The 19,759-nt window shown below is 50.4% G+C and overlaps 1 long non-coding RNA gene across 2 annotated transcripts in view; it reads left to right on the top strand.

Moving 5' to 3' along the window:
• LOC144941979 (uncharacterized) overlaps positions 1–19,759 on the top strand; it is a 111,273-nt gene that overhangs the window by 50,070 nt on the left and 41,444 nt on the right. The gene's annotated exons all lie outside the window — the stretch shown is intronic.

Genomic DNA, 19,759 nt, shown 5'->3' with positions numbered 1-19,759 from the left:
GGCTCATGAACGGTGCCTTCGGTGTGCTGTGTGTGTGTGGTGCATCTGTGTGTGTGTCGTGGATCTGTGTGTGTGTCGTGGATCTGTGTGTGTGTGGTGCATCTGTGTGTGTGTCGTGGATCTGTGTGTGTGTGGTGCATCTGTGTGTGTGGTGCATCTGTGTGTGTGTGTGTGTCGTGGATCTGTGTGTGTGGTGCATCTGTGTGTGTGTGTGTCGTGGATCTGTGTGTGTGTCGTGGATCTGTGTGTGTGTGGTGCATCTGTGTGTGTGTGTGGTGCATCTGTGTGTGTGTGTGGTGCATCTGTGTGTGTGGTGCATCTGTGTGTGTGTGTCGTGGATCTGTGTGTGTGTGGTGCATCTGTGTGTGTGTGTGTGGTGCATCAGTGTGTGTGTGTCGTGTATCTGTGTGTGTGTGTCGTGTATCTGTGTGTGTGTGTGTCTATGTGTGTGTGGTGCATCTCTGTGTGTGTGGTGGATCTGTGTGTGTGTGGTGCATCTGTGTGTGTGTGTGTGGTGGATCTGTGTGTGTGTGTGGTGCATCTGTGTGTGTGTGTCGTGTATCTGTGTGTGTGTGGTGCATCTGTGTGTGTGTCGTGTATCTGTGTGTGTGTGGTGGATCTGTGTGTGTGTGGTGCATCTGTGTGTCTGTGTGTGTGGTGGATCTGTGTGTGTGTGGTGCATCTGTGTGTGTGTGTGGTGCATCTGTGTGTGTGTGTCGTGGATGTGTGTGTGTGGTGGATCTGTGTGTGTGTGATGCATCTGTGTGTGTGTGTCGTGGATCTGTGTGTGTCGTGGATCTGCGTGTGTGTGGTGCATCTCTGTGTGTGTGTGTCGTGCATCTGTGTGTGTGGTGCATCTGTGTGTGTGTGGTGCATCTGTGTGTGTATGTCTATGTGTGTGTGTCGTGGATCTGTGTGTGTGTGTGATGCATATGTGTGTGTGTGGTGCATCTGTGTGTGTGTCTATGTGTTTGCGTCGTGGATCTGTGTGTGTGTGTGGTGCATATGTGTGTGTGTCGTGGATCTATGTGTGTGTGTCTATGTGTGTGTGTCGTGGATCTGTGTGTGTGTGATGCATTTGTATGTGTGTGGTGCATCTGTGTGTGTGTGGTGCATCTGTGTGTGTGTCGTGCATCTGTGTGTGTTAGGGCTGAACGATTTGGGGGAAAGATCTAATTGCGATTTTTCTGGCAGATATTGCGATTACATTTTTTTAAAAGTCAAGCTTCAGTTCAATATTCACTGTGTATAGATTTAAAACATGTGATGGAGCATTACCACATGATACCATCAAAATAACACATTCCTGCGGAGGGAGCTGGTAGGAACGTTGGGTTGCTCGGTCAATGGCCTGCAGGGTCAACGGCGGCGTGGTGTATTCCGCAAATATGCCCGACTGTGAGGGCGGGCACAAGCCGGCGTGAGTAGGTTAAACGTTGAGTTTTATAAGGGCACCATGGGGTGACCAGCCCCTCCCCATCCAGCCCCACCCCTCCCACCCCCCACCCAGCCCCACCCTCCCCACCCAGCCCCTCCCCACCATCCTCACCCAGCCCCTCCCCACCCAGCCCCGACATTATCCTTCCCTGTCACTCCCCTGGCGATCGATCCATCCCTATTGAATATGACTGCATTTGCAGGTGTAAGTCAACCTGATCTTGAGATGGAACTGGCCGATATAGCCGACAAAGATATATGGGTGTCCAAGTTCAAATGCTTGACCGCTACTCTTGAGGATGTTGCCCGTCAGAAGGCCATTCTGGCTCAGAATCATAAATGGAGTGATATTGAAAACGTTCCCAAACAGGACAAACTTGTATTCGAAACATGGAATGCCATCCCCAACACTTATATAAACATGAAAAAGTATGCATTTGGAGTCCTGTCGATCTTCGGCTCCACATATGTATGTGAGCAGGTCTTCTCCAACATGAACTATATTAAAAACAAACATCGATCACGCCTCACAGATGACAGCTTGCAAGCCTGTGTGAAAATGAAGGTGACGTCTTACAGCCCTGATGTGCAGACACTGTGCACTGAGGTTCAGGAGCAAAAATCCCATTAACCAGGTAATTTAGCTATTAATTTGCAAAAATATATTTTACATTGTTAAGTGAAAAAGTCCTTTTTTTATTCAGATTGACAGCTGACTGCACGATCCTGTATATAGCAATAAGGTAAGAAACAATATATGCAGTGTTATATTTGTTTTAAATGTTGCAATGGTTTTGCGGCTCCCAGTTTATTTTTTCCTTCGGAAACGGGTCCAAGTGGCTCTTTATGTCTTAAAGGTTGCAGACCCCTGCCTTAGAGCCTAGTCTCATATGGGTTGGACCAGATGACGCCAAAAGGCGCCTTTTGGCGTCATCTGGTCCAACCCATATGAGACTAGACAGCTTTCCTTAGAGCCTAGTCTCATATGGGTTGGACCAGATGACGCCAAAAGGCGCCTTTTGGCGTCATCTGGTCGCACTATTTCACCTCGCTACGAGCTCACCTCATCGCTTCATGCTTGCAATGGGCGTTCTCCCTCTTGGGTGTTTTCTCTGTCAACGTCAATGTGTCTTCTTGGTTCTTTCGGTAAAGTCACGTAGAAGGGAAATAATAAAATCATAAAAATAAAACATATGAAAATAATTCTCACGACGCTTCGGCCACAACGCAAGCAGCCGTCCTCAGGTGAAGACCAGGTCTGTCGAAAGAACCAAGAAGATGAATCCCTGCAGTCACAAAAGCTTTAAATCGAAACGTCAATGTGTTTTGTACCTTCATGTCGTTGCGGCTAATATACACCAAGTTAGAACTTTCCTCTCACTCACCGCTGACGGGAATGATGCTTTTAATGATCAAGTTCAATCTTTTTAAAAAGCGCCTCAACCCGCTCCGCTCGGGTCTAACACTTGTATTGTATATACTACGCTTTGCTCCTTCAACAGGCGGCCTTCTCGACATTGCTGTGCATACTCTGATGCGATTAAGAAGGCGCAGACGTGACGAAACTACTGCACATTAAGTTGAAACCACGTGGTGCCGACGTCGTATAAAGCCGGCGTGATTCTACAACGAGCGGCTTGATACTAAACAAACTCCCTGTGGTCTCCGGTTGTGTCCATCCAACGGATGTCTTCACTTGTTGAGAGGGCTCATTGCGTGACTTGTGCTCGTATTCACATTGAGGCGCACTTTTACAGATATTTCATTCGTATATAGTTTCCCTGCAACCTATCCCCGCCTGGCCGTCGATAAATACCATCGATTCGAGGGAGTAAGAAACACAAACGCATGGATTGAGTAAACTCTGTGGTACCAACAACAACAGCAACAGCACATTGTCTTTTGCCAGTGATAGGTAGACCCCGTGGTTGTACTGCATCGTGGCGCAAATCTGGCCATGCCCAACAATATCATGTGCCGGAGGTACGGGTCACCCACTGCATCTCACATTTACACCACAAAATAAACACATTGAAAATGGGGTTGCATCAGGGTCTGGCACATGGGGGTGGGGGGTTAGCGCGCTGCGCTACGAACCCGGCGACCCGCGTTCGATTTTCGCTCACGGCCAACACCGGTGACGCTTATCTGAACCGGTCCTGGGCCCTCCCCTAGGTCGACTCGGCCTCAAATGAGTACCCGGTGCGATGTGTAAACATCGCCACGAGGCCGGGCGTGGTGTTGGCTACCTACCCCCTCGTGTGCCTTTATGGGTGCTGCTCGCTAACAGCACTTGCCCCAACAGCCTGTTCGGGCTATACGGGGGATCTTTGTCTTTGTGTGTGTGCGTGGGCGCCGGGTGTGCGGTTTCACGGTACTGCGGTCTGAACCTGTTTGCCTGAGTTCGATTCCAAGGCACGACTGACATCAGTGGCAAACAATGTCTGCAATCAGTTCTAGATTTGAAGCTTTCGTGACTGCAAGTATTCATATTCTTAGGTTTTTTCGGTAAAGTCACGTAGGTAAAAAATAAAAATTAATAAAAGTAAAATAAAAATAAAATAAAAATCACGACGTTTCGGATGGCAACACAAGCTTCCGTCTTCAGGTGGAACCGTCACAGCACGCTTGCTGTAATCAAGTAAATGAGAGATTCCAAGGGATACTACTCCGTATATATACTGGTTGAGGGGAGGGAGGATGGGCCAGGACCGGCCCACTTTTATTATTATGGTAAGGTGCGGCTTGACACTACGGCTAGTCTACATAACAAAGGACTGAGCCTTTAATGTCTGCAATCAGCCCTGGGCCTCCCTTGATTTGACTCGGCCTCAAACGAATGCCGGTTGTGGTGGCGTGTGAACGATAGCACTCCAGAGACAGGAACAGATTGGCATGGCGATAGCCACACCACCCCATAGTGTGCCACGCCTGCCTTAATAGGTGCTCGCTAACAGCACTTGCCCCGACAGTGGCAGATTTGTGCCAGACAGGGGCCACGTGTTTAATTGAAAATAAAAACAGATTTACCCAGAGAGTGAATGCAGTTCTGTAAGGCAATATGGTGGATCGTCGGTGTAACCTTTGCATGTATGTTGTATGCACAAATAAATGCAGCTGCCAAGTGCCCTTTTTTGCTGGGTGTTCGACGTTGATTTTCTACATGACTTTTAATTAATCCACGACTGGTTCTTAATTAGCCTGGATCAGTGCAAGTCTCATGTATAATACATTGACCAATTAACGTCTATAATTCACACCTTTGGCTAATAACTGTTAGAACTGATCGTGGCGTCCTGATGCGAAATGTGTGAGGTAAATATGGTGTCAGTGCGTCATAGCATGTACTTGTGTATCACTGGTTCAATCACTTCCGACTTTACGTTCTTTATTCATTGATAGCTTACTTATTACAAGGTCCGGAAAATATTGTCTGTCCGTTTGTCCGTCTGCTCGAGGACAGTTGTCATGTTTGTCATGAAAACCACTAAACCACACAAACAATCTCTGTGCGACATTCCACGCAGCTTATATATATCTACGTGTAATATACGTACAGGTTTGGGGCAAGATTGACAATATAAATATTCACCATTGGTACATCATTTGCCAGTAAAAAATATGATAATTATTTTTTTACCCGTTTATCTGGCAACAAAACTGACACCTTTTTACGAGGAGTCATGTTTGCATAGACCACAATACCTGCAGTCATAATGCAAACAAAAAACATAACTCTGATAATGTGTGCACTGTCCTTGAAGTTGATTGGTCCACACCCGAGACAGCTTTCCTTAGAGCCTAGTCTCACATGGGTTGGACCAAGTGTCAGTTTTGTTGCCAGATAAAAGGGTAAAAAACAATTATGATAGAAATATTGTTTCTATTAAAACGTATGATTAAAATAAAGTTGTCCCGTTGTGTACCAGCGAGCTTACGTGCATTAGATCGCAAGCACTGAGTGAAACTCCGTGCACCCAACACGTGCGTCTCTACCCAGTAGACATGCCAACGTTATCTCAACGTTGGCATGTCTACTGCGTCGTTGATGGTGGGGTTTTTTTGCTCGTCTCCACGTGCACATGTGTTTTATTGCATGACCAACTTCCTCGGGAAAAAAAAAACTGGACGCTCCCTCAATGAACTTCCTTTACAAATAGTAACAAACCAAAAAACAGTCAGCACCTGACCTTCGTGTGAATTAGCTCAAAAGGAAGAATCACACCTGTGGTGTGCTGCTCTCAATCTGTGACACCGGGAGCCGCTTAGCACAATCGCACAACACGATGTACACATACTCTTTGGTTCTTTCGGTAAAGTCACGTAGGTAAAAAAAAAAAATCCATCACGACGTTTCGGGCGCAACACAAGCGTCCGTCATCAGGTGGGACAACCACAGCAAGAAACAATTGCTGAAGTGGGCAAAAGAGCTGCTGTAACAAGAGGCTATATAGGTAAGAGGGGGGGGCAGGGAGGAGAGATAGAGAGAGAGGGTGGGGGCGTGGGGTAGGGGGAGTGGAGTGCTGCAAGGTAAGACAATGCGGATGGCGGATTACGGGAGATGGTTTTGGGGGTGTTGGGGAGGGCGGTCGGTCAAGGAGTGGCAGTGCGGTTGGTACATTCATAAATGCTGTTTGGGCGGATTCAAGGAGAAATGGCATGACCCATTGCACAATTAATTCACTAATGCAAGTAATTTTGCAGCTGCCAAGCGATTATTTACTCACGAACGCATTGCTGATGCAGGGTGGTATTCACTCTGGCCACTAATCAGCTAAATGCCCTGCTGCATGGTTTAGCATGCAAGCAAAGGTTGGGAAGTTGCGTTTTTCAGTAAAGCGTTTTTTGCGATGTATTTTGGCAGAGGCGTTGCTATTTATTTTACTTGTAGGCACTGCTTCCCTTCTACCAAAAGCGAGTCATGCACATGCACTCCGTGGCGTATTCATGCTGTGTCATTTAGCCGTGGCATCAAAAATGGAAGCGTTCCTCGAAAAAATTTAAAGCGATTAAGACATTAAGTTGTCAGCACTATATCAATCAGGCCGTGTTGCAATTTTGTGGCATTGACTGGAATGACTGAAACATTTCAGTGTTTGTGCAAAATACAGATGGATCAACAGATATGCGAGTGAGATTGATGCCTAAGGTAAAGCCTGGCTGCATTTTCCGTTGACATCAAATACGATTTTAGCAGTTGACTTATCCAAAATATGTAAAATAAAAATCAGCTCATTATAGCACCCATTATAATGAAACACGTTCTCAATCACTGAGTTACTCACATTAGTGTTTTTTTCTTCCAGAAGATGTTATATAAGTACTCGTCTGATACGCTTAAGAGGCTTTTTATTCTAGATTTTTTTTGTCCATTTCATTTTCTTCCCAAATGGCACAGTTGATTTCGATCAAATTCTCATCCACAAAGCAAGAACAAGACCCCGATGAAATACCACGCCGACACGTTAACCGGGAGTGACAGGATTGCAAATTAATTTACAAAAAGCGTTCGCTAATTGCGTCGCCACGAACAAACCTCCAAACGTTACGTGTCAAGGCAACCCTGCACCCCCCACTCATGGATGCCGCTCTAAGTTCATGGCCGACAGTGGCGAGATGCTAACTACCTCGCCTCGTATGCAGGAGGTCGTGGGTTCCATCCTAAACCTGACGCCTGCGGTATATTTGGAGTTTGCATGTTCTCCCCGTGGTCGCATGGATGTATCTCCAGGTCACTTCGTTGAGCTCTCATCTGTGGCCAGGTGACTTCTGAAAAAGAGCTACACAGCTCCGTGGGCCTTACCTAGTGCAATAAAACATAGTAGCACTGGAATTGGAAGTTGCGTAAGAGGCATAAGTAAAGGAAAGCAAATCCGCAGTGTCCCCAGCAGCTCAAGGGGTGCCAGATTCATGGGAAAAAAATATCTAGGCACTCCGAATATGAGCTCGATTTCGAATAAATATTATACATCAATTAACATAAAGTTGCTATATCGTTCATCTTTATCATGTCCATACTCTACATATTTATTCTCATTACAGCTCTAAATCTTTTCTATATTTCTATCATCTCACTGCACGCCTGTCTCTTGCCTATGTCTCGTCTGTCGTCAGACGAGGAGTTTATCAATCGAACGAGCGCCTGCCTCGAAATGCATTTCTGCTAAGGGCCCCAAATGGGCCAGCACCACCGCTGAGTCCAATGAGATCTTTAGGCGTCACGCTCAGTGGGTGCACAGCGATAATTGGTGGCCCACGGAAGACACAGCCACAGTACAAGTCGTGGGGGGTGGGGGAACTTTCACCAGGGAGGATTCCGTACCATTGAGAGGGCCGGTTAAACGTCGACGTGTTCCATATCTGTGGTATGGTACTTGTTTGTTCAACACGTAGTGGGCTTTCACGACTAAAATAATTCACAATTGTTTTTTTGGGGGGTTAAATCGCGTGAATATAAATGTGTCGTTTACCCACCACCACCTTGACACGGCCCAATCAGTAAGGGTTGTCGCGTAAGCAACACGTGCCAGTCATCTTCTTGGTTCTTTCGGTAAAGTCACGTAGAAGGGAAATAATGAAATAAAAAAAATATAACATAATAATAGTAGTATATTTTTTATTATATTAGTTTATTATATTATTTTATTAGTTTATTTTATTTTATTATTATGTTTTAATTTTATTATTTCCCTTCTACGTGACTTTACCGAAAGAACCAAGAAGATGAATCCCTGCAGTCACGAAAGCTTGAAATCGAAACGTGCCAGTTAGTTACTACTCCAGCACACACACTGGTGTGTTGCGGAGTAAACCCACAGCATTCACAATTCGAGCGCGACGTTTCGCCGGTGATTGCAACCAGCTTCATCAGGCGATTTTCCAGAATTGTGAAGAAGTTTTCCTGTTTCCAGTCCTATTCTGAGTGGACTTGCTTGCTGCTGGTGGGGTGGTGGTGGCTTGACACGATTTTGATCGTGCATTTTGCTCCGGCTCTCAACCCCTGTGGGCATGACGGAAGGGTAAACATGGACGGTTAAGGCTGTTTGTTGCACCGGCAAACTGTGAAGATAAAACGACCACTGGCGTGAAATATTGTACCAATATATATGTTTAAGTTTGGTACATTAATTCAGCTTTGGGGGGAGGGTGGGGGTGGTGGCTTAGCCCGTGCCGACGCTGTGACTCTGCAAGGCTGCCATGTGTGAGAAAAACAGAATGTGCAGATGCGCGCTGTTCCACTTGTCGACACGGATGTGATTGTTTGTTGCGGAAATTACGCGACACACTTAGAAAAACGATGCGCATTTTCACTTTAAGCGAATCGACGATAAATGTTCGCCGAACAAACGCAAAGGAAATGTTTATCGGAATGACTATACCCATTTCACTCCCAATGTGCGTTTTACGCAAATTGAAAAAGAAACAGTTCGAAACTATACGCGTGGCTCGAAGCATCTGTGCATAATTCTTTGCGCTTTGAAATATAGATCTTTGAAGACTCCTAATCCTGGCCACTGCTTATAAGGAAGCCGTGTTTGTTCAATTGTGTACTGCTGGATTTCTTTACGCGTTATTATACATTTTAATAAACACGGTTTGATAAATAATGCATCGTTGGGTCCTAGATGCAAATCTCAGCACGTGTGCTGCTTAAATATTTAATGCTTTAATGTTATGCAAAGTTTGCAGCGTACAATGCAATCATTTGTCGCGGCTTGCTGTTATTTTTGGGGGGGGCGCAGGTTTTGTAATATGCAAAAAAAAATGTGCGCACAAGTCAAAACCAATTTACAGAATATTTAGCAGAATGCTCGACTTCGTTTTTTAACCCAAGAGTAGTCCAGAGATCACAGGCATGGCTCCGTGCGGCCTGTCCATCGCAACTTAACGCTTCGTAGCTGGGAAATTGCAATCTTTGCTCCACTCATCGGACTGACACGTGTCTCGGAGTAATGGGATCAAATGGAGGCTGAAAAGCAGCGTTCAAAGCGTCGGATATCATCAGATAATGTTACACTTTCGCTCCAGACACTGTGCAATATCATTCAAATGTTCTGTTTGAGAAATGACTACTCCATGAAAGAATGAGGTTATGGCAAGTGTGTGTGGTGTGTGTACATTGTAGTCGAAGTAATAGTAATTAAATAGCGATTGTAAAAGCATTTATAGAAACACATTGTGTGTTGTCACGTGTTGATGTATCTTTTGTAAATCTAAAATGTTTTAAACCGAATTCAATTAGCAATCGTTGAACGTATATATTCACTTGCTCGACGCCTGATCAGTAATTGTTTACCATCGCTGGAATGATTACGTCGCTCAGGCAAAGCGATAAAAAAGCGTCCTTTGAATTGTACGAGTGCTTATCGAATTCAAGTGTTGATGTTTGTTTCTCTTTTTGTGTCTCTCTCTCTCGTTGCGAGATGGTAGATAGTCTACATATAGTGAATATGTGTCTCTCTCGTTGTGAGATGGTAGAGAGTATGTAGAGAGTGAATGTGTCTCTCTCTCTCTCGTTGTGAGATGGTAGAGTGTGTGTAGAGATTTCGATTTAAAGCTTTCGTGACTGCAGGGATTCATCTTCTTGGTTCTTTCGGTAAAGTCACGTAGAAGGGAAATAATATTTTATTATTTCCCTTCTACGTGACTTTTCCCTTCTACGTGACTTACCGAAAGAACTAAGAAGATGAGTCTGTAGAGAGTGAACGTGTCTCTCTCTCGTTGCGAGATGGTAGAGAGTCTAGAAAGTGAATGTGTAATTCAAGGCACAGCCGTCTCCGTACCATTCTCGCTATAAATAAAAACTCGGCGTGTCTAGGAGGAGGAGGAGGGGGGGGGCGCGGGGCCCCCAGCTCGGCACCGAGACACACCCAAGGCCCGGCCCCCCCTCCCCCACGCCCCCCCCTGGGAAGCGCTCCTTCCTCCTTTCACCATCTGTCTCACGCAGCATCTGGGTGCCCATGACGTGCATGGCAAACGCAGAGGGGTGGAGGCATGGGGGGGGGGGCTGGGGATGGAACGAGGGAAAGGCAGTGGTTGACAGCCGCGGAGAGAGGAAGCGGGAGAGAGATCGGGGAGGTGAAAGTGCAGGAGATGGGGGGGAGGCGGATAGAGGAAAGGAGATAGTGGTGGGTTGGGTGAAGGAGAGAGAGAGGGATGGAAAGAGAGCGGGAGGGCAGGGGAGGGCCTCAGGAAAGGGGAGATGGAAAAAAGAGAGAAGGGAGAGAGGTTGGAGAGAGAATTGGAGGTCAGCAGAGAGAGAGAGAGTGAAAGAGGGTATTGGAGGTGGTAAAAAATGTGAGTCGTGGTAATAAACGAATACGATGAGGACAGAGGGCTGAGATGGAGGGAGACCTAGAAGGTGACGGAAAAAATAAGAGAGCATTCGTGAAGTCTTCTTCTTGGTTCTTTCCGTAAAGTCACGTAGAATGGAAATAATAAAATAATAAAAATTAAACATAATAAAAATAATTCTCACGACGTTTCGGCCACAACGCAATCAGCCGTCCTCAGGTGAAGACCAGGTTTGTCGGTCTTTCTCAGACCAGGTCTGTCGGTCTTCCCTTCTACGTGACTTTACCGAAAGAACCAAGAAGATGAATCCCTGCAGTCACGAAAGCTTTAAATCATTCGTGAAGTGATAGAGGTTTTATAAAGATGTGAGAAGAACGAGGGGAGGTGGATAAACTGAGACGGAGAGATAGTGACTGCATGGTGGAGGGTTAAAAGAAAATTGCAGAGGGAGAGAAATTGGGAGACGGAGTTTAGGTTGGGAGATGGGGAGGGGAAGGCGGAGAGAGATGGAGGAGGTGGAGGGAGCAAGTGGGGAGAATGAAATGTGGTGGTGGCGTTTGGCGGTGAGAGGGGACATTTAATGAGATACCAACAGCATGCAACTTGGAGGCTGACATTTACAGAGAACTTGTACATTTTGACGGCAATTAGTGCCATAATTATTCGTCTAGAACCCACTAAATGTCCTGTATTGTATGAATAATACATTAACAATCATTAGATAAGTCAGTATGTAAGACATGTGTTGATTATTATAGAAATCTTTTTTTTGTAGAATTTTAAAGTAATTTATACATATGTAGTGGTGATACGCGCTGGGTGTATATGTCGTGTGCCAGCGCGTATGTACGGGTGTGTGTGTGGTGACGCGCGCTGACGGGGAGGAGCAGGCGTCAGTGCGCGGGTGGGGGTAGTGCTGCTGATTGGCTGTGTGCCGGTGACGCGCCCAGAGGGAGTGATCGGGTAGCAGCGCGGTGTGATTGGTCGGAGAGTGGAAACACGCGCTGAGCGGAACCGGATCGTGGGGATAGCGCGTGGGGATTGGGTAACGGAGGAGCGGTGCCGACGTTGAGGTCCGCATCCGCTCCGTCTCCCGGGAAGAAGGGGTATATAAGGTGATGCACAGAGGAGCAAGGGGCAGAAGTGGAACCATCTAAGAATGAAGACGAAGGTGTAGAGATAGAGCCCGGAGAGGAGAGTAATGGAGAGTAGAAGAGAGTAAGGTATAGTGTGTAGCCAGCGAGAGAGAAAGGTCTACACGAGCTGAGTAAGGTATAGTGTGTAGCCAGCGAGATAGAACGGTCTACACGAGCTGAGTAATGTATAGTGTGTAGCCAGCGAGATAGAACGGTCTACACGAGCTGAGTAATGTATAGTGTGTAGCCAGCGAGATAGAACGGTCTACACGAGCTGAGTAATGTGTAGTGTGTAGCCAGCGAGAGAGATCGGTCTGCACGAGCCGAGTATGCATACGGTGTAGCCAGCGAGAGAGAACGGTCTGCACGAGCCGAGTATGCATACGGTGTAGCCAGCGAGAGAGAGGCAAAGTCTACACGAGGCGAGAGAGGAGAGTGTAGCAGAGGCGCAGAGTCTACACGAGGCGAGAGAGGAGTGTAGCCGAGGCGCGGAGTCTACACGAGGCACAGAGAGCCGGCAGCACAGAATCCTGAGTCAAGAGAAGTGCGGTGTGAAGAAGAGAGGCCACGCGTTGTATTGTTACAAGTCAAGATTTAATAAAAGAAGTGTGTTCCCGTCAAGGAGTTTCCTGCCGTCATTTTCCAATACTTCATCTGGCGTCAGAAGTGAAACGGGCTTCCAAGTATGGAGACGAGGAAGACCCGTAGGACCCACGGGATTGACCGCGAGGAAGACCTGGACGACTCGGAGCCGCTGGTGGCGGGGGGTGAGGAAGAGGACTTGCCCACGCTGCAGGGTCCGTCGACGGCGCCGGCCGAGCGACCGGGGACAGACGCCGGGCTTCGTGAGGCGCACTCCCGACTGGCGGAGCTGCTGCTCGCCGCCGCGTCCATCTTGGCGGAGATCAGCTCGTCGGGAGGAGCGGGGACGGTGGGGGACATTTTACAAGGTCGCCCCGCAGATTCCCGCCAAAACGAATGGGGGATTCCCGCCATTGCGCCTGGGCCTACTTTTGGCGGGAACGGCGAGCGCCACGTGGTGGTGGGTTCCCAAGCGCGCGCATCGACGTCATCAGCGCGCGAGGGGGTCCGCCATCTTACGTCTGCTGCTGGAGCCGCCATCTTAGACACCGACGGACAGGCGGAGAGGAACCACGAGGCGGATGACTTCATTTTTCAGCAGCGCCTGCCCACGTTGTCAGCCTTCAAGGCGGAAGGCGGAGACTGGGGCCAATTTCAGCGAAGGTTTTTGGCGCATCAAGAGATGTCAGCGTGGTCCGATGCTACGGCGCTGCGGGCATTGCCCGCCATGCTGGACGACGATGCGCTCGCGGCCTTCAGGGCTGCACGGAAGTCGGACCGCTCCACGCTGAAGGATGCGCTGGGTTTGTTGGCCAGGGTCTACGGGCCTCCCTCTACATGCCGCCATCAGTTCTACGCAAGACGGAAAGCGGCCACGGAGACCGCGCTGGCCTATCGCACGGCGTTGCTGGCTCTTGCTGATGCTGCGTTCCCTCGGATGGACGAGGAGGGCCAAGACGCGATGGTTTTGGAGCAGCTGCTCAAGTTGGCGCAGGACCTGGGGGTCCCTATCAACACAGCTGACGACATTGATATTTCTTCTTTGAGAGTCGCCACGAGTATTCAAGCGCACGAGGCCCTACAACGGAAGCAAGGCGTTGGTTGCAACGCTGCTGTCGTCGCAGCCCCGGGGTTGGTGGTCGCCGAACCCCAAGTCGTCAGCCCACGAGAGGAGGCGTTCGCCACGGGACGACCAGGGGACTGGAGGCCGGGGGCCCGGTCGCCTCTGCGATCGGGCCGAAAGTCGGAGCAACCAAGATCTACTCCGACCCTCGTCACGTGCTATAACTGCGGCCTCCGGGGCCACGTGGCGTCCGGGTGCCGCGCTCCGCGGCAGCGCGCCATAGGAGCTCGGCTGGACGACGACCGAGAGCCCAAGTCATCTCTACAATCCCCGGCAAGTCGCGGCACCTCACACGCTCGGCCTGTTTATTCGGCACACATGGGACGCCGCGTTGCGGCGGAGGAGGGCCGGTTAAGGTTCGGGGATTCGGTTCGGCGAGGGGGGTTCGGCCGGGACCAGGGAGACATTGAATGGGCGGAATTGGGGCATAGAATTGTGGCTGCTTCGGCGGGTTCGTCCGTTGTTACGGGATCTATTGATGGGGTTGAGATTAGGGTGTTAGTGGACACGGGGGCATCGGCAACCATTATATCGGACCTCATTTATAATATTCTTCCAGTCCAATGTCGTCCGCTGCTTCCAGTGGATGTGCCATTTTACGCCGCTAATGGGGGATCGTTGGGCATTATCGGTCAGGTTAGGGCGTCCATTTGCATTGGAGATATCAAATTATCGGGACCCGTTTTCGTTTCGTCTTCTTTGGCAGTTCCGTGTCTTTTGGGCACTGACTTTTTGGCTAAAATGCCCATTAAAATTCTTATCGATCAACGATGCATTGAACTGCCATCGGGTCGCCGGATTTCATTTTTGACGGGCCCTACTGACATTCGGACGGCGTGCGCTACGATACAAGCGGTGGCGACGCAGACAGTGCAAGTGCCCCCGGGTTCACAGATGTTGATTCCCCTCCGGTTGCGAAAACCATGGGTGAGGGAGGCTTCGGGACAGAGTATGCTTTTGGGTCCTTCTAACAAGGCTGTCGGGGGTCTTGATTTATCGGTGGCTCACACTTTGGTGCGGGCTGACAGGGATCCGTTTGTGATGGTTTTGAACGCGGGGTCGCGACCAGCTGTCATCCCGCAGGGCACCGTGCTGGCTCACGCGGCGCAGGTTCCTGGGGATGATGGGTTGGTTGCGCAGGTGGGCTCGAGCCCCGCGCGGAACGTTGAGCCAAGGGAAGACCTTGAGTGGGTCCATTCGTTATGTGCCGCCTCGGACGATTTGTCGGCGGCGCAGTTGGGTGCGCTGCGCGAGTTGCTCATTGAATTCTCTGATGTATTCAGTAAACATAAGTATGACATTGGGTGCACGGATTTGTTGCACCATCACATTGAAACGGGCGATGCGGCGCCGGTCAGGCTAAATCCCTTCCGACTGAGTCCCGTGGAGAAGGAACATGTTCAGTCGGCTGTTAACGATATGCTAGAAGCCGATATTATTTCACCCTCCTCTAGTCCGTGGGGAGCGCCTATTGTGCTGGTTAAGAAGCAGGACGGGTCCCTGCGATTCTGCGTTGATTTCCGTCGCCTGAATAAGATCTCTGTGGCTGACGCGTATCCGCTCCCCAGGATGGATGAGTCCCTCGATGCATTGTCTGGTGCGCGATATTTTTCGACTCTTGATTTGTTATCGGGGTTTTGGCAGTTGCCGCTCGACGAAGAGTCGAAACCTAAGACAGCATTTCGGACTCCAGGGGGGCTGTTCCAGTTTAACCGGTTACCCATGGGACTTCACTCCTCTCCAGCGACGTTTCAGCGACTTATGGAGCTGGTTTTGTCGGGCTTGCAGTGGGATACATGCTTGATTTATATGGACGATGTCATTGTTTTCAGTAAAACGTTTGAGGAACACCTCCGGCGATTGAGAGGGGTGTTCTTGCGAATGCGATCGGCTAAGTTGAAATTTAAACCGGCCAAATGTCACCTCCTTCGTAGGTCCGTTAGATACTTGGGTCACATTGTCGATTCTTCGGGGATCTCCACCGATCCCGCGAAGACGGATTGTGTCGGTTCGTGGCCGACACCTACGTCCGTTTCCGACGTGCGTAGTTTCATCGGGTTTGCTTCTTATTATCGGCGGTTCGTTGAGCACTTCGCCACTATTGCAAAACCCTTGCACGCTCTAACGGCGAAGGGAGTGAAGTTCAAATGGGGACCGGAGGAGGAGGCCGCGTTTCGCTCCCTCCGCGACGCCTTGGTGGGTGCCCCACCCTTGTGTTATCCCGATTTTGCCAGTCCCTTTTTGCTGGACACGGATGCTAGCAACACGGGCATTGGGGGGGTGCTATCCCAAGTCGTTGGGGGTGTCGAAAGAGTTGTCGCCTATGGTAGTAGGGTGTTGTCTCTGGCGGAGCAGCGCTACTGTGTCACCCGTCGCGAGCTGCTTGCCATTGTTTTTTTTGTGCAGCAGTTTAGGCCATATCTGTATGGTCGTCACTTTACAGTCCGAACGGACCACGCGGCGCTACAGTATTCATTGAGGGTCGCCCAGCCCTCGGGCCAGTTGTCGCGTTGGTTGGAAGTCCTCCAGGACTATCAGTTTACGACTACGTACCGTAAGGGGTTGCGACACACGAATGCCGATTGCTTGTCGCGGTTGTTGCCTTGTGATGAATGCGCGTGTTTGTCGGGATCGGCGCGCTGTAAACCGACGCTTGCGGGGGAGATGGGGGCACTGGCTGCGACAGCGGGCGCACCGAGTGGGGATGATTCCACTGCCTCTCAGGGTCGGGACTCGCTGCTCTCGCTGTCGCTCAGCGAATGGGGCCGCCTCCAGATGGCGGACAGCTCGCTGCTAGCATTGCGCCGCAAGGTTGGGGGTCCCGAGGGGGACCAGGAGCGTACCGGCTCCTATGTACTTGAGCGGGGCGTGTTATTGAAATGGGACAGTTTGTCCCGGCGGAACGCACTCGTGGTGCCTTCCGCTGTGAGGGGGAGGGTTGTCTTGGCGGCACACGAACGCCTCTTGCACTTGGGAGTTAACAAGACGCTTGCCCTGCTTCAGCGTGACTATTACTGGCCGGGAATGGGAAGTGATGTGGTGCATATTCTGAAGGGGTGCGTTGAGTGCGCCAGGCGTAAACCAGCGGCCGTGGCAGCTAATCCACCGCTGCAATCTATTCAGGTCTCGCGTACCAACGAGCTCGTTGCACTCGATATTTTGGGGCCCTTCCCAGTCACGCCGAGAGGGAATAAATATTTGTTAGTGGGGGTCGAATACTTTACCCGATGGCCTATGGCGTGGCCTCTCGCTAACCAGTCGGCAGCGGCTGTGACGGATGCCTTCGTCCAGGGCTATGTCCTGGACAAGGGGGCTCCCGAACGCCTGCTGACCGACCAAGGTAAAAATTTTTCGAGTAAATTGTTGCAAGAGGTGTGCGATCTGTTGGGTACCAAGAAGGTGCGTACCTCCCCGTACCACCCGCAGACTGACGGGATGGTGGAGAGACTCCACAAAACCTTGACTTCCATGCTGTGCCAGCAGGTGTGCGAGGCACATGTAGATTGGGACCTGCAGGTCCCGGGAGTCCTTGCCGCGTATAGAATGGCCCCCCATGCAGCTACGGGGTTTTCCCCATTCTATTTGATGTACGGTCGGGAAGCTGACCCGCCAATAGAAACGCAACTTGGCCTGTCCGCTCCACGAACTAATTCTAATTTGGCAGAACATATTAAGTTTAATATTCATAAGCTGACAGAGGCGAGGGAGGCCGCACGGCTTAATTCGCGGGCTCGCCAAATTGCTAATGAACGGTTGCGGGCACGGAAGGTGTCCATGCACGAATGGAAACCAGGTGACAGGGCCTGGCTGCATTGCCCTCAGGCACCCTTGGCTACGTCGCCTAAATTGTTGAGACCGTGGAGGGGACCCGTGGAGGTCGTGCGCGTTGCACGGCCCCAGTGCGTTCAGATAAAGTGGGGAAAGCGCCGGTGGTACGTTCACCCCTCCCGACTGAAACCGTTCTCGCCTCCATATGGCCTCCCCTTGTGTCGTGATGGCCGGGCGTGTGACGTGACCGGCGACCCAGAGGGGGAAATGTCTCTGCCTGATCCACACGTATTGTCGCCTGATCTGCTCCCAGGTGTCTTGGAACTGACAGCTGCCGATCACCGGCGGCCGGATCTCCGCGGCGGGGCCGGCCCTTTCAGGCCCGTTCCGCGCCGTCTGGAGCGGCCGGAACCGCCGGACGGTCGTCAGTGTCCCGCCCCATACGATGGACCAGCCAGACGGACTCGCGCCAGGTCGTGCTACTTTGCATGACCTGCCTCGTGAGGAGTCGGGGCAGTTGGAGCGCCTCGTCACTGCGTGTAGTCGCAGGGACGTGGGGCGCGTTCGTTTCGAATTTGCTCGTATCGTGTTATTGTTGACTTTTCGCGTTCATTGTCAATCTGTACATAGTTATTCTTGTTGTTGTTGTTGTTGTGTTATGTTACGGGGCACACTCGGGGGGTTATGGGGTTTTTTTTTTGTTGGTTGTCGTTTTATCGTCGTGGTTGGTTGTTGTTAGCAGCCGGGCCGGCTGCGAGCTATGTGGGAGGGGGTGATGTAGTGGTGATACGCGCTGGGTGTATATGTCGTGTGCCAGCGCGTATGTACGGGTGTGTGTGTGGTGACGCGCGCTGACGGGGAGGAGCAGGCGTCAGTGCGCGGGTGGGGGTAGTGCTGCTGATTGGCTGTGTGCCGGTGACGCGCCCAGAGGGAGTGATCGGGTAGCAGCGCGGTGTGATTGGTCGGAGAGTGGAAACACGCGCTGAGCGGAACCGGATCGTGGGGATAGCGCGTGGGGATTGGGTAACGGAGGAGCGGTGCCGACGTTGAGGTCCGCATCCGCTCCGTCTCCCGGGAAGAAGGGGTATATAAGGTGATGCACAGAGGAGCAAGGGGCAGAAGTGGAACCATCTAAGAATGAAGACGAAGGTGTAGAGATAGAGCCCGGAGAGGAGAGTAATGGAGAGTAGAAGAGAGTAAGGTATAGTGTGTAGCCAGCGAGAGAGAAAGGTCTACACGAGCTGAGTAAGGTATAGTGTGTAGCCAGCGAGATAGAACGGTCTACACGAGCTGAGTAATGTATAGTGTGTAGCCAGCGAGATAGAACGGTCTACACGAGCTGAGTAATGTATAGTGTGTAGCCAGCGAGATAGAACGGTCTACACGAGCTGAGTAATGTGTAGTGTGTAGCCAGCGAGAGAGATCGGTCTGCACGAGCCGAGTATGCATACGGTGTAGCCAGCGAGAGAGAACGGTCTGCACGAGCCGAGTATGCATACGGTGTAGCCAGCGAGAGAGAGGCAAAGTCTACACGAGGCGAGAGAGGAGAGTGTAGCAGAGGCGCAGAGTCTACACGAGGCGAGAGAGGAGTGTAGCCGAGGCGCGGAGTCTACACGAGGCACAGAGAGCCGGCAGCACAGAATCCTGAGTCAAGAGAAGTGCGGTGTGAAGAAGAGAGGCCACGCGTTGTATTGTTACAAGTCAAGATTTAATAAAAGAAGTGTGTTCCCGTCAAGGAGTTTCCTGCCGTCATTTTCCAATACTTCACATACACAAACAGACAATATAGGCCGCCCCATGTAGCCCTGCACAGTACACTGTTTTGGCAAGTATTGTTTGTGAGTACACATGTCAGACGTACGTATGTTGAACTTCTTTCGCACCGTACGTAGCCAATCGTGCTAATTGGAGGGGCAGACAAGGCAGCACAAGAGGATAAACATTTGGCCAGAATCACGCTAGCTCGGTCCACCTGCCATTTGCTACTGGACAGGTTCACTTCGATTCCCAGGCAATGTTGCTAAAGACCTTTAACTGATGCCCAATCCCCAACTCCCATCCCATACAAAGACAAATATCGCCCCCATCGCCTTAATAGACTGTTGGGGCAAGGCTGGCACACGGCACACGGGAGGGTGGGTGGCTAGCACCACGCCTTTGTCTCCCCAGTTACAATGTTTACACACCGCACCAGGTACTCATTTGAGGCTGAGTCGACCTTTGGGAGGCCCAGGACTGGTTCAGATAATCGTCACCGATGTTCGCAGGAATCGAACTCGGGTCGCCCGGTTCGTAGTACAGCGCGCTGACCACGACTCTACCGCTCCCCATCCCATATACACACACACATACACCTATACACGGAAATAGCATGCTTAATTATGAATAGTCACAAATGCCCAAGTATAATTAATGATCG

The sequence above is a fragment of the Lampetra fluviatilis genome, chromosome 26, assembly GCF_964198595.1.
Source record: "Lampetra fluviatilis chromosome 26, kcLamFluv1.1, whole genome shotgun sequence".
Classification (NCBI taxonomy): Eukaryota; Metazoa; Chordata; class Hyperoartia; order Petromyzontiformes; family Petromyzontidae; genus Lampetra; species Lampetra fluviatilis.
This window is presented reverse-complemented; position numbering and strand designations above follow the sequence as displayed.